The sequence below is a fragment of the Nomascus leucogenys genome, unplaced genomic scaffold (assembly GCF_006542625.1).
Source record: "Nomascus leucogenys isolate Asia unplaced genomic scaffold, Asia_NLE_v1 2726_71604_qpd_obj, whole genome shotgun sequence".
NCBI lineage: Eukaryota > Metazoa > Chordata > Mammalia > Primates > Hylobatidae > Nomascus > Nomascus leucogenys.
Genome location: NW_022097216.1, coordinates 43,541 through 57,500, shown reverse-complemented (window position 1 = coordinate 57,500; position 13,960 = coordinate 43,541). Strand labels below are relative to the sequence as shown.

Sequence of the window (13,960 nt, the reverse complement as noted above, 5' to 3'; positions counted from 1 at the left end):
TTTGTTTGTTTTGTTTTGTTTTCGGGAAGGAGTCTTGCTCTGTCGCCCAGGCTGGAATGCAGTGGCGTGATCTTGGCTCACTGCAGCCTCTACCTCCCGGGTTCAAGCAATTCTCCTGCCTCAGCCTCCCCAGTAGCTGGGACTACACGTGCACACTGCCACGCCTGGCTAATATTTGTATTTTTAGTAGAGACAGGGTTTCACCATGTTGGCCAGGATGCTCTTGATCTCCTGACCTTGTTATCTGCCTGCCTCGGCCTCCCAAAATGCTGGAATTACAGGTGTGAGCCACCGCGCCCGGCCTAGTCAACATTTTGCTAGAAGTTGTAGCCAGAGCCTTTAGGTAAGAAAAAGCACTAAGAGGCACCAAATTGAGAAATAAGAAACAAAACCATCGCTTTGAATACAGAAAATCCCAAAGAATACACACACAATAATTACTAGAGCTAATAAGCAAATTCAGCAAAGTTTCAGGACACAAGATCAACTCACAAAAACCAGTTGTGTGGTTTCTTGTCTGTTTTTTTGAGGAGGTATGCTCTTGTCGCCCGGGCTGGAGTGCAATGGCGCGATCTCGGCTCACTGCAGCCTCTGCCTGCCGGGTTCAAGCAATTCTCCTGCCTCAGCCTCCCCAGTAGCTGGGATTACAGGCGAGCGCCACCACGCCCGGCCAGTGTTTGTATTTTTAGTAGAGATGAGGTTTCACCATGTTGGCCAGGACGGTCTCGATCTCCTGACCCGGTGATCCACGCGCCTCGGCCTCCCAAAGTGCTAGGATGACCGGCGTGAGCCACCGTGCCCGGTCCAGTTGTGTTTTTATACACTAGCAAGGAACAATTCGAAAATGTAATTAAGAAAACCGCTGGGCGTGGTGGCTCACGCCTGTAGTCCCACGCCTTTGAGAGGCCGAGGCGGGTGGATCCCTTGAGCCCAGGAGTTCAAGACCATCCTGGGCAATGTGGTGAAACCCCCTCCCTACAAAAAAATACAAAAAATTAGCCGAGCGTGATGGCGTGTGCCTATAATCCCAGCTACTCAGGAGGCTGACGTGGGAGGATCACCTGAGCCCTGGAGGTCAAGGCTGCAGTGAGCTGTCAGGTCATGCATCATTGCACTCCAGCCTGAAAAAGGAGTGAAATTCTGCAACATGTCACAACATGAATGAACCTTGAAAACGTCATTCTAAGTGAAATAAGCCAGATACAACAGGACAATATTGCGTGTTTCCACTTACAGAGGTACCTACGAGAATCAAATTCATAGAGACAGAAAGTAGAATAGTGCTTAAAAGCGTCTGGGCAGAGGGAGGAAAGGGAAGTTTGTGTTACGGGTAGAGTTTCAGTTTGGGATGTCGAAAAAGTTCTGGAGATAAATAATGGTGATGGTTACACGCCAATGGCTACATGAATGTACTTAATGCCACTGAATTGTATATGTGAAAAATGGTGAAAATGGTAAATTTTGTATCTATTTTATACCATGCCCCCTAAAAAAAATTGTTGTTAAGAGTCAAGATCTCGCTGTCTCCCAGGCTGGGGTGCAGTGGGGTGATTGATCAAAGCTCACTGCAGCTCTGAACTCAGCCAGCTTCCCTGACTCAAACGATCACCCCGCTTCAGCCTCCCGAGTAGCCGGGACTACAGACGGTGCCATCACGCCCAGCTCGTTGTTGATTTTTGCCCCGCCTTGGTAGAGACGGGATTCCGCTATATTGCCTAGGCTGGCGTCGAACTCATAGAACAAAGGATCCTCCCTCCTGGGCCTGGGCGTGGGCTCGCAAAACGCTGGGATTCCCGGATTACAGGCGGGCGCACCACACCAGGAGCAAACACTTCCCGCTTTAAAAATTCAGGTTGTGAGTGGCTGTCATTCAGTATTATGCTAATTAAGCATGCCTGTTTTTTAAACGTCTTAAAACAATTTTTAAAATTACGTTTCCACCTAAAACGTTACAATTTGTCAAGTGATAATATTGGAAAAGACGTTATTGCCTAACTACTTTCCTATTTGTTTCCTAATGGCATCGGAAATAGCGAAAGTATCTCGCCATCAGTGAAAAGTTTGCGGCCGGTGTAGCCCCAGCTAGAGGCTGCGAGGCGGACGTTAAGACTATACTTTCAGGGATCATTTCTATAGTATGTGACTAGAGAAGTTTCTCTGAACGTGTAGAGCACCGAAAACCACAAGGAGGAGTTGTAGCGTTGTCTCCTGAGCGTGAAACCGGCTTTTGGTGTTGCTCGGATGCAACTGCCGTCAGCTATTGATGACCGTTCTTCTCTCCGGCTTGGAGAGTAAGAGGGAGAGAACGCAGTCTGAGTGGTTTTCTCATCTGTGGCTCAATGAGAGAGGTGTGAGGGGGGCTGTTGGGTGCTTGCGGTGGTTGATTTGTTCGCTCTCGCAGGCACGAGAAAGCTTTGTTTTGTCGGCGGTAAGTGTTGCGTCACGTCAGCGGGTGGTTTTCAGTGGTAGGGTGGAGAAGGGGGATGCTGTGGTAGTCATAGTATCTCTTTGCATCCCTCCCTTTCTCGTTGTCAATCTGACGTGTCTCCCTCCCGCCCACACCACCTTCCAGACGAGGTGTCGGGGTCACTTGTTCTGTCTGGCGCCCAGGCTGGAGTGCAATGGCGGCGATCTCGGCTCACTGCAGCCTCCGCCTCTCGAGTTCAAGCAGGGTGGAGTGCAATGGCACAATCTGGACTCAGCGCAACCTATACACCTCCCGGGTCCAAGCGATTCTCTTGCCTCAACCTCCCGAGTAGCTGGGACTCAGGCATGCGGCGCCACACCTGGGTAATTTTTGTATTTTAGTAGAGATAAGGTTTCACCATGTGGGCCAGGCCGGTCTCGAACTCCTGACCTCAGGTGATCCACCAGCCTTGGCCTCCTAAAGTGCTGGGATTACAGACGTGAGCCAACCCGCACCCGGCCCTAAAAGTATTTTTTATAGAGATGGGGTCTCACTTTGTTGAGACCAGTCTGGGAAACTGCTGATCTCAAGTGACTGCCTCAGCTGCCCAAGTAGCAGGGATTACAGACACAAGCCACAGCCGCCGGCTCTATTTAGGAACATCTTAGTTCCAAGTTTTGGCAATGATGGATAAAGCTGCTATAAACATAGGTGTGCAGGTTTTTGTGTGGACATACATTTTCAACTCATTTGGATAGACACCAAGAGGCATGAGTTCTGATCATATGGGAAGAAAGAGTATGTTTAGTTTTAGAAGAAGCTGCTTGTCTTTCCTTGGGCTCCATTACAAAATACACAGACTTTGTGGTTTAAATAGCACAAATTTATTTCTTACAGTTCTCAGGCGCGGTGGCTCACGCCTGTAATCCCAGACTGTGGTAGGCCAAGGCAGGAGGATCGCTTGAGTCCAGGAGTTCAAGACCAGCCTTGGTAACATGGCGAAACCCATCTCTACTAAAAATACAAATAATTAGCCAGACATGGTGGTGGGCACCTGTAGTCCAAGCTACTCTGGAGGCCGAGGTGGGAGGATTGCTTGAGCCTGGGAGGTCGAGGCCACAGTGAGCGGCGATAGTGGAGGCTGAGGCAGGAGAATCAGTTGAACTCGGGAGGCGGAGATTGCGCTGAGTTGAGATTGTGCCCTTGCGCTCCAGTCGGGGCAACAAGAGGGAAACTCTGTCTCAAAACTGACAATAAAATAGAATGTCTTCACTTGGCCAAGCGCGGTGGCTCACGCCCGTAATCCCAGCACTTTGGGAGGCCAATCACTTGAGTTGACGAGTGTGACGTACCCAAGCCCTTCCCCCCCGCCAAAACTAAAACGGTACCCAGATGTCACGCAACACCTACCGCTGACAAAAACAAGGAGCCTTGAACAACTACCCTCGTGGTCCGCCAGGCGCCAACCAAACTTTACACGCAAACACCCCACGCAGTCCGCCTTATGCCTACTCTCGTTGAGCAACAGACAGAGAAAACCACTCAGACTGCGTTCTACTCCCTCTTACTCGCCAAGCCGGAGAGAAGAACGGTCATCAATGGCTGACGGCAGTTGCATCCGAGCAACACCAAAAGCCGGTTTCACGCTCAGGAGACAACGCTACAACTCCTCCTTGTGGTTTATACGGTGCTCTACACGTTCAGAGAAACTTCTCTAGTCACATACTATAGAAATGATCCCTGAAAGTATAGTCTTAACGTCCGCCTCGCAGCCTCTAGCTGGGGCTACACCGGCCGCAAACTTTTCACTGATGGCGAGATACTTTCGCTATTTCCGATGCCATTAGGAAACAAATAGGAAAGTAGTTAGGCAATAACGTCTTTTCCAATATTATCACTTGACAAATTGTAACGTTTTAGGTGGAAACGTAATTTTAAAAATTGTTTTAAGACGTTTAAAAAACAGGCATGCTTAATTAGCATAATACTGAATGACAGCCACTCACAACCTGAATTTTTAAAGCGGGAAGTGTTTGCTCCTGGTGTGGTGCGCCCGCCTGTAATCCGGGAATCCCAGCGTTTTGCGAGCCCACGCCCAGGCCCAGGAGGGAGGATCCTTTGTTCTATGAGTTCGACGCCAGCCTAGGCAATATAGCGGAATCCCGTCTCTACCAAGGCGGGGCAAAAATCAACAACGAGCTGGGCGTGATGGCACCGTCTGTAGTCCCGGCTACTCGGGAGGCTGAAGCGGGGTGATCGTTTGAGTCAGGGAAGCTGGCTGAGTTCAGAGCTGCAGTGAGCTTTGATCAATCACCCCACTGCACCCCAGCCTGGGAGACAGCGAGATCTTGACTCTTAACAACAATTTTTTTTAGGGGGCATGGTATAAAATAGATACAAAATTTACCATTTTCACCATTTTTCACCTCACACAAGGCAGGACCTGGCGACACATCAGACGCCCCACCTCACACTCGGGACCCTGAGACACTCATTGTTCACCAAACAACTCGCTCCCTCCTCCGCTGACAGAGGAGTCAGTCCATCTGGACTGGATGGGCTCCGTGTGCGCGAGTTCAAATCCTGCCTCACCACCTGCTGCCTGGCGCTTTTCTTGTCTAAGCCGCAGTTCCTTCTGTGTGGTGGGGATAACAGCACAACCTGCGTCAGAAAGTTGCAATGAGAACTAAATGCGTTCAGCTGGCGCGGTGGCTCAGGCCTTAATCCTAGCACTTTGGGAGGCCAGAGCCTGAGGACGGCTTGAGGTCAGGAGTTTGAGACTAGCCTGGTCAACATTGTGAGACACCCCCCCCCCCCCCCCGCCCCTGTCTCTACAATTTTTTTTTTTTTTTAGCCGGAGTCTAGCTCTGTCGCCCAGACTAGAGTGCAGTGGCGCGATCTCAAGTGAGCGATCTCAGCTCACTGCATGCGCCGTCTCCCGAGTTCAAGCGATACTGCTGCCTCATCCTCTCGAGTAGCTGGGACTACAGGCGCGTGCCACCAAGCCTGGCTAGTTTTTTGTATTTTTGGTGGAGACGGGGTTTCACCGTGTTAACCAGGATGGTCACAATTTCCTGACCTCGTGATCCGCTCGCCTGAGCCTCCCAAAGTGCTGGGATTACAGGCGTCAACCACCGTGCCCAGCCTACAAAATATTTTTCAAAACGCGTCGATCAGTATAAAGCGCCATGCCTGGCACATCCTGTGCTCATTCTGCTATCGTGACAAAATCGTGCTCAGGCCTCTGCCACCTGCAAACAAAGTCTCTCTCTCTTTGACATTTACCCATCACCGTTTCAACCTGCGCAGTCTCTCCTTCTCCCTCCCCTTCTGAATTTTAACAAATATCCCTCTTCTGTAAAGTGGCTGAAAAAAAAAAAAAAAAAGGAAAACAGATCACAATGGCTTAGACAAATAAGGGTTTATTTCCCCTGTCACTGTGAACCTGGAGACCAGCCGTGGTTGGCACTGTTTCCCCAGCCCAGTGATGGCAGGGCTGACATCCTCTGTAATGCGCTTGGCGTTTCCCCCTTGTTTACAGCGTGGCTGATTCTTGCGGTCCTGCCGCAGGGGTTGTTCAGGGATGCACCGAGAAGTAGTGTGAAGAATGATGAAAGAAAGACACAGAAAAGCGGGATTAGGAGGGACGGTTCCCTGATAGGGAAGCGCCGACAGCTCTGGTTTATTCAGTGCTTTTATACATGCCAGGGGTCAAAAGTCCAGATAATAATTGTTTTTGTCTTCCTTTGATGCGGCCTCTGCAGTCTGTCTTGTGCTAACTATTAACTATGAAAAGCCATTCACAGTGCTTCACTGATCTGGTAAGAACAGGAAGGTACCCATAACAGGATCTTCGGTGGGGTCTTTGCCATGCCACCTACGATCTCCGGTGGGGTCTTTGCCATGCCACCTACGATCTCCGGTGGGGTCTTTGCCATGCCACCTACTTTCCTGTCTGCAGGCTTTGCCAATGCATGGGAATGTGAATTTGGCTCCCCACCGTTCCCCCTTTTCTTTCTAAAAGAAGCCGTTGATGATTTATCTGGAGCTGGGTGATGGCAGAGAAGGCTCCTCGGAGACAGACTGGGAAAACACAAAGAATTAATAAAACAATACCTGCAAGGGTGGCTAGACTGATAATTACAGCAGACAAATGAGATGTAGGAGATAACTTATGAAAAATGGACAAAATGCTATCAGCAACATCCTTAGGATTTACAATATCTAAATGTGCTTGTTGCATTGTTTGTATTTCATTATGTAGCGAGGCAACATCTAAAGTGAAGTTGTTAGCTGACCAGACTCCATGAAGGTGTGCCTGCACTTTTTCCCAGCTCCACTGAGATTGATTATATTCGTGAGCTGTTATACAGATCCATTCATATTCGGCACGACATTTTAGGGGGAGTCTAGTAGATAAGGCCTCTACTCTCATGCCTAGAAATTCGACAGCCTCTTCTAGTGCATTCAACTTTGCATTGATTTTTAAATCAATCCGTTCTTGAGTTCCTAAAGCAGTGCTAGTATTTTTTGCAAAGTCATTTACAAAGTGAGCAGTTTGAATAGATTGTGTGATAGCCACAGCTGCAGTTGCTGCAGTAGCTACAGCAGTAACAAGTGCTACTATTCCTGCAATGAGAAGTCCTAAAAAGCGTTTTGTTCGGGACAGAGACTCAACAACTATTTGTAATGCAGCAAAACCAGGATCGGTATACCAGGTTTCATTAAGATGAACAGGGAGCATCACGAAAGGAGGCTGCTGTAAAATAGCCAAAGTTAGGTTGAAATTGTCTCTAGTAACACAGTTGGTAAGGTTACAATGCAGGCAATGAATAATGTATTTCTTTTCACCTTGATGGGAAATATTATGAGCTAAATGTGGGGACACTAACTTGCCCATGTGGACTTGTACAGTAATATTAAAAAGTCCAGAAAGGAACACATAGGGAGCACGCACACAGGCACGCAACCCAGTTCGAACTCGCTTGTGAGTGGTGTGAGTGGTCTGTTCTGGAGAGTGTTCTGGAGAGAGAGAGAGGAATTCTACCTCTCCTAAAGCAGCAGCGGCTCGCCAAATGTGTTCTTGTATTCGTCCCTTCTGAGTGGTAATAATAGGCATCGTCCAATCTCCAGTAGCGGTATTACGCGTCCCAGAAGGAAGGCGAGCATATGGGTGAGACCAGTCAGTAAGAGTAATGTCATAATGAGGAATTTGATGTTGAGTTCCAGGCAGATAGGCACAACTTTGCCATACAGGATATTTAGAGACAACATGTTGTCCAGGCACGACAACAGGGCATGGGGGAAGGACATGAGGCGGATGTTGGCTGTTTGGGGCGACCGCCTTAGTGGGAAATCCTGAAAAGCCCCGGAATGAAAGCCACCACTGCACAATAGTATGTAACGCCGTAGGCAGATATCCTGCCACACGTCGAATTTCATACCCAAGAGTAAGACAGCCAGCCATTGGGGTAAAGGAAAGGCAAATAGGCAGTGTAGCAGTGGATCCTGTATAATTATATATGGTGGAAACAGGGATAATAAAGTCTCCATCTAAGCCCCCAAATAAGTCTGTGTTATTGGTATATACAGGCACATTAGCGTCATTCCATATAACAGGACGCAAAAGAGGGGGTTCAGGCACATAAGCCCAATAAGTTTTTCCTTCAGTGGGCAATACCTGGGAGCTCAGGAGAGCCAGCATGGCCAGGAACAAATTTTCAGGAGTGAAAGGCTTGCTTTCAGTAGTAAGCATATCTTGAGCGGTAACTGCAAGATGCTTTATTTGACCCCAAGTTGGGAAGGGAGAATTACGTGTTCCCATGGCTAGGCGGCGAGGGCGCCGACGACGGCGAGGAGCTCCGCGACGAGCTCCCGGAGGACTGCTCGAGGGGCTGTACAGATTGAGGTTTCTCATCCTCACCAGAAATCCGTTCCGCATGCCGGACGAGCCTCTCCGGAATCCACCGAGGTCCGCCATTAGACCCTTCGGGAAAAACACAAACACTCCCTCGTCCCCATATCAGCACAGGGTCAGGTCCATGCCATTGTCCAGTCAGTGGGTCCTTCCACCTTACAAGAGCTTTTGTAGATGCCTCCGGATGCCAAAACCGCTCAGCAGCAGAGCGTCCTGCAGCATCCAGGCGCAAAAAATTCAACACATATAAAGCATGATGCAAATAATTCGCAGGTGTGCGGGGGTAAAGTTCCCCCTTTTTAATTTTTTCAAGTTGATGTTTAATGGTGGAGTGTGCACGTTCAACAATACCCTGACCCTGTGGGTTATAAGGGAGGCCAGTGCAATGTGAAATATTAAATTGTGCAAGGAAAGAGTGAAAAGCTTTAGCAACATAAGCTGGCGCGTTATCTGTTTTGAGTTGCCGAGGAATTCCTAAAGTTTGAAAACAATAGAGTAAGTGAGCTTTAACATCTTTAACAGCCTCTCCAGAGCGTGCGGAGGCTAAAAGAAAACCTGAAAACGTATCTATACAAACATGGATATAACTAGATTTACCAAAAGGTGGGTAGTGAGTAACATCCATTTGCCACAAATGTAGGGGCTGCAAGCCTCGAGGATTAACTCCATAATGGGGAACAGGTTGCAGTTGAGGGCAGGCGGAGCAATGCTTTACAATAGCACGAGCAGCTTCACGAGTGATTTTGAACTGCAATCGTAAACTGTGAGCATTTTGATGATGTGTGGCATGGGAATTAGCTGCTTGCTGGACAGCATTTTCTGTGAAGAAACAAAGTTTATCAGCAGCTGCATTTCCGGCAGACAACGGTCCAGGCAATAGAGAATGACTCCGGATATGTCCTACAAAATAGGCAGCGGTACGCTGTCGACAACATGATTGTAAAAGTGAAAGTAACTGGTAAAGTTCATCATCAAGCAAGGAAGAAATAGTAGCAGATTCGATATGAGTGCTACTGCGAAAAACCCACTCACTGTCAGTATAGCTGTTAGTGGGCTCAGAGGGAAACATTTGCAGGGCCTGGCATACGGCAAAAAGTTCAACTCGCTGCGGAGAAGAATAAGTAGTGGGAAACCGAAAAGGACGGTGGTCAGCGATGACGGCTGCAACACCTGTTTTTGAACCATCAGTGAACAAAAGGTGAGCATGGGCTAATGGCTGATGACAATGATGAAGAGGGAGAACAAATGAGGTACGCTGAAAAAAGGTTAACAATTTATGTTTAGGGTAATGAACTGACAATTGACCAGTAAAATTGCTAAGTGCTATTTGCCAAGAAAGATTGAATTGATAAAGAGAAACAACTTGTTGTTGAGTAAAAGGAACAGTGAGGATATCAGGGTCTTTTCCATATATTTGGCGAGACCTTTTGCGGCCAGCCATAATAAGTTGACTCACTAATTCTGCATAAGGCTGGATAGTCTTGTGACGAGTGGAGGGCAGATGTAACCACTCTAAAGGAGAGTGTTGCCAAAACACCGCTGTGGGATATAAGTGAGGGGTAAGAATTAACAGAAGCAGAGGTTGAGTGTAATCTACGCGAGAAACATGAGCTTGTTGAATTGCGGACTCTACAAGTTGTAAGGCTAGTTTTGCTTCTGAAGTAAGAGTCCGGGGAGAAGTAGGATCACTGCTTCCTCTTAAAATATTGAACAAAGGTAATAAGTCAGCAGTAGTAAGGGACAAAAAAGGTCGAACCCAGTTTATGTCTCCAAGCAATTTTTGAAAATCATTGAGTGTTTGCAATTTGGAGAGGTTAAATTGTATCTCTTGAGGAGAAACAGTCGTTTCTGCAATTTTTTGACCAAGATAAATAAGAGGAAAGGTTTGTTGGATTTTTTCTTCTGCTATTTGCAGACCAAAGGTAGGTAAATGCTGTTGTAAAAATAATAAGGCTTGCCGTAATTCTGCGAAAACCTCTCCTGCAATTAAAATGTCATCCATGTAATGTAAACAATAAATGTGAGGAAACTGAGCCCTAAAAGATTGTAAAGCCATGGCCACATACTTTTGACATAAAGTAGGGCTATTAGCCATGCCTTGAGGCAAGACCTTCCACTGATATCTAGCCATTGGCTGTTGAAAATTAATAGAGGGTAGGCTAAAAGCAAATCGAACTTTATCACTTGAATGGAGAGGAATTGTAAAGAAGCAGTCCTTAAGATCTATAACAAAGGCTGGCCAATTTTTTGGTATAGCTGTAGCAGAGGGAAGGCCAGGTTGCAATGCCCCCATGGGTAACATAGTGGCATTTACGGCTCACAAATCTTGCAATAACCTCCACTTTCCAGATTTCTTTTTAATAACAAATATCGGTGTATTCCAAGGGCTAGTAGATGGTTCAATATGACCAGCAAGGAGCTGCTCCTGAATTAATTGAGTGGCTGCCAATAATTTCTCCTGAGTTAAAGGCCACTGATCCACCCAAACAGGTTCATTAGATTTCCACTGAATAGCATCTGCAGTTAAGGGGGCAGCTAGGATCAGTGGCCTTGGGGAAAACCCAAACCATGTCGATCATTTTTTGGTGTAACTTGTACTGGAGCAAGAATGCCAGTGTTATGTTTTCCTAATCCTTGGTTGGGGAGCAGTCCCTGATGGAGCAACTGTTGAGAGACAATGGGATTGGGACTAAACAAATAAACTCCCATTTGTTGTAACACATCACGTCCCCATAAATTACAAGGTAAGTGGGGTAACACATAGGGTTGAAACTTTCCTTGGTGACCTTCTTGGTCAGTCCAAGTTAATATTTGTGCACTTTGCTGGGGGTTTTGAGACATTCCAATACCTTGTAGATGAGTTATAGAGGCAGTAAGAGGCCATGAAGCGGGCCAAAATTGTAAACTAAATACAGAAACATCTGCTCCAGTATCAATTAAACCTGAAAAAGTCTTTCCTTCTATTTGAAGTTGCAGGGTAGGCCCCTCGGCATCAACAGTCTGCAGCCAGTAGACATCAGAGGAACCAAAACCGCGACTGCCGCGCGCAGTAGAGGAAGCTGTTTGCCCTATTTGAGAAACACAGCGTAAAAGTAGAAGTTGGGCCACACGCTGACCTTTAGATACAGTGACTACAGCTTGAGAGGTGGAAGCCATAACTTGAAGCTCCCCAGTATAGTCAGAGTCAATTATTCCAGGATAGACAATTAACCCCTTAAAGAGGACACTGCTTCTTCCAATAATTAACCCAACAGTCTCCTTAGGGAGAGGCCCAAACACTCCTGTAGGAATGTGCTGCGGACCCATTTCAGGTGTTAGTACGTAGCTGGAGGTGGCACACAAGTCCAATCCTGCTGACCCTGGGGTGGCTCGTGAAAGGGATTGGAGGGACTTATGGAGGTCACTGGAGGGACTGTCTGAAGGGCCCCTATTGTTTGTCGGGCCCGGGGAGAGGCCCACTTCTGGTTTCCCTGAGGGGAAAGAGGGTTACCTTGAGAATCAGTACGAGACCTACATTCATTTATCCAGTGAAACCCACGTTGACATCGAGGGCACAAGGAAGTAGGTCGAGGCTTAGGTGACTTCCCTGAAACTGCGGGCATGTGGCGGCATTGGTTCTTAAAATGTCCTGGTTTACCACAATTAAAACAAATTTGATTACCTCTCTTGTTCTGAAGCCGCTTATTTTGGCCCCTACCCTGCACTTGCAAATAAATCTGGGAAACAGGAACTCCTTTCATAGCTGCAGCATAAGCCACACCTTGATTAAAAGCAGGACCAATTTCAGAACATAAGCGAATATAATCTTCCAGAGTCCCATTTTTCTTATATGGGCGAATAGCGGCTTGACAAGCGCCATTCGCATTTTCAAAAGCGAGTTGCTTTACAATAACAGTACCTGCCTCAGGGTCACTGATCACTCGGCCTACTGCTTGTAATAACCGAGAGACAAAATTCTGATAAGGCTCGTCAGGTGCCTGGCGAATTTTTGTAAGTTCCTCTGTGCGTTTGGAGGATGGTAATCTCTTCCAGGCAGAGAGGGCAATATTGGATACTTGATCATAAATCCATCTTTCCCAACCAATTTGATTAGCAGTATCTGAAAAGTTACCTAAGCCAGTAAGCATTTCATAAGTAACCTGATTACCCGCCAAACGATTACGGCGAGAAACCTCCTCAGCTTTTTCTAAAAATTCAGTTTTCCACAACAAATAGTCACCCCCGTCTAGGCAGGCTTTTGCTATGCCCTTCCAGTCATTAGGAGGTAAAGCATCCTCTGCCAAGGTCTCCACCATGGCTAAAGTAAAGGGTGCTGTAGTTCCATATTGAACTACAGCGGCCTTAAGGTCCTTTAAAGTCTTCAAAGGTAATGGTTCATGATATTGCTGTTGATCTTGGGGATGAAGTCTAACAGGGAAAGCATGAAATCCCTCAAGAGTTTCCCCCGACATACGAGCTTGATGAAGAGCCCCTTCAAGGGGAGACATAACAGTGGCAGGCAAGGTGCCCATTTTAAGGGAGGCAAGCAAGCATTAGGAGCCCCAGGGGGCTTTTTAATAAAGGTAGCTGCAAAAGTATGTACCAGGGCCTCCTGTTCCTCTTCAGAGGCAGGCATGGGCGTCATTCCCAAGGGTTGAGGCTGTATACAAATTTCAGGAGTCTCCTCGGGGGCCGACGGAGGAGGAGGAGGCAAATCCTCAGGAGGAGATGAAAAAGGCTTGTATGCCTCAGGACACGGGACTAGGCATTCTTGGACCAGATTAAAAAGCCCAAAGGTGTCTACAGGAATTCTATCAGGGCCATGCAGAGTATAATGCTTCCGCAGGCCTTCCCCCACCTTTGACCAGGTATCCATGTTAATAGTGCCCTCCTCAGGAAACCAAGGACATGCCTCTTGTACTGTCTCCAAGAATTTTTCTAACTGCTTAGTTTTCATAGAAGCCCCACGGGCATGCATCATAGATTGCAAAACTTGAATATAAAGAGCTCGTTCCTTAGAACCAGAATGTCCCATTTTTACTCCTAATGTATAACTATGCGCCCACAACTGTTTATACTCACACAACTTCTTCAGCAGGCCTTACCAGAACTGGGCGTTCTTCTCACAGTATTTCTCGGGTCCCTGCTCGGGCGCCACCTCTTGCGGTCCTGCCGCAGGGGTTATTCAGGGATGCACCGAGAAGTAGTGAGAAGAATGATGAAAGAAAGACACAGAAAAGCGGGATTAGGAGGGACGGTTCCCTGATAGGGAAGCGCCGACAGCTCTGGTTTATTCAGTGCTTTTATACATGCCAGGGGTCAAAAGTCCAGATAATAATTGTTTTTGTCTTCCTTTGATGCGGCCTCTGCAGTCTGTCTTGTGCTAACTATTAACCATGAAAAGCCATTCACAGTGCTTCACTGATCTGGTAAGAACAGGAAGGTACCCATAACAGGATCTTCGGTGGGGTCTTTGCCATGCCACCTACGATCTCCGGTGGGGTCTTTGCCATGCCACCTACGATCTCCGGTGGGGTCTTTGCCATGCCACCTACTTTCCTGTCTGCAGGCTTTGCCAATGCATGGGAATGTGAATTTGGCTCCCCACAGCTGATGGTGCTCCTGGCGTTGCATCTGCCTCCGCATTTAAGACAGAA

General features: G+C 47.5%; 2 non-coding genes and 1 pseudogene across 2 annotated transcripts; 1 reads left to right on the top strand and 2 right to left on the bottom strand.

The window, feature by feature from the left end:
* LOC115834203 overlaps positions 1-13,960 on the bottom strand; it is a 29,327-nt pseudogene that overhangs the window by 4,652 nt on the left and 10,715 nt on the right.
* Positions 2,106-2,321, top strand: LOC115834205. The gene has a single exon (XR_004029226.1). It is a non-coding gene; the product is annotated as a small nucleolar RNA U3 (small nucleolar RNA).
* LOC115834208 lies at positions 3,945-4,163 on the bottom strand. Its single transcript, XR_004029229.1, has one exon. It is a non-coding gene; the product is annotated as a small nucleolar RNA U3 (small nucleolar RNA).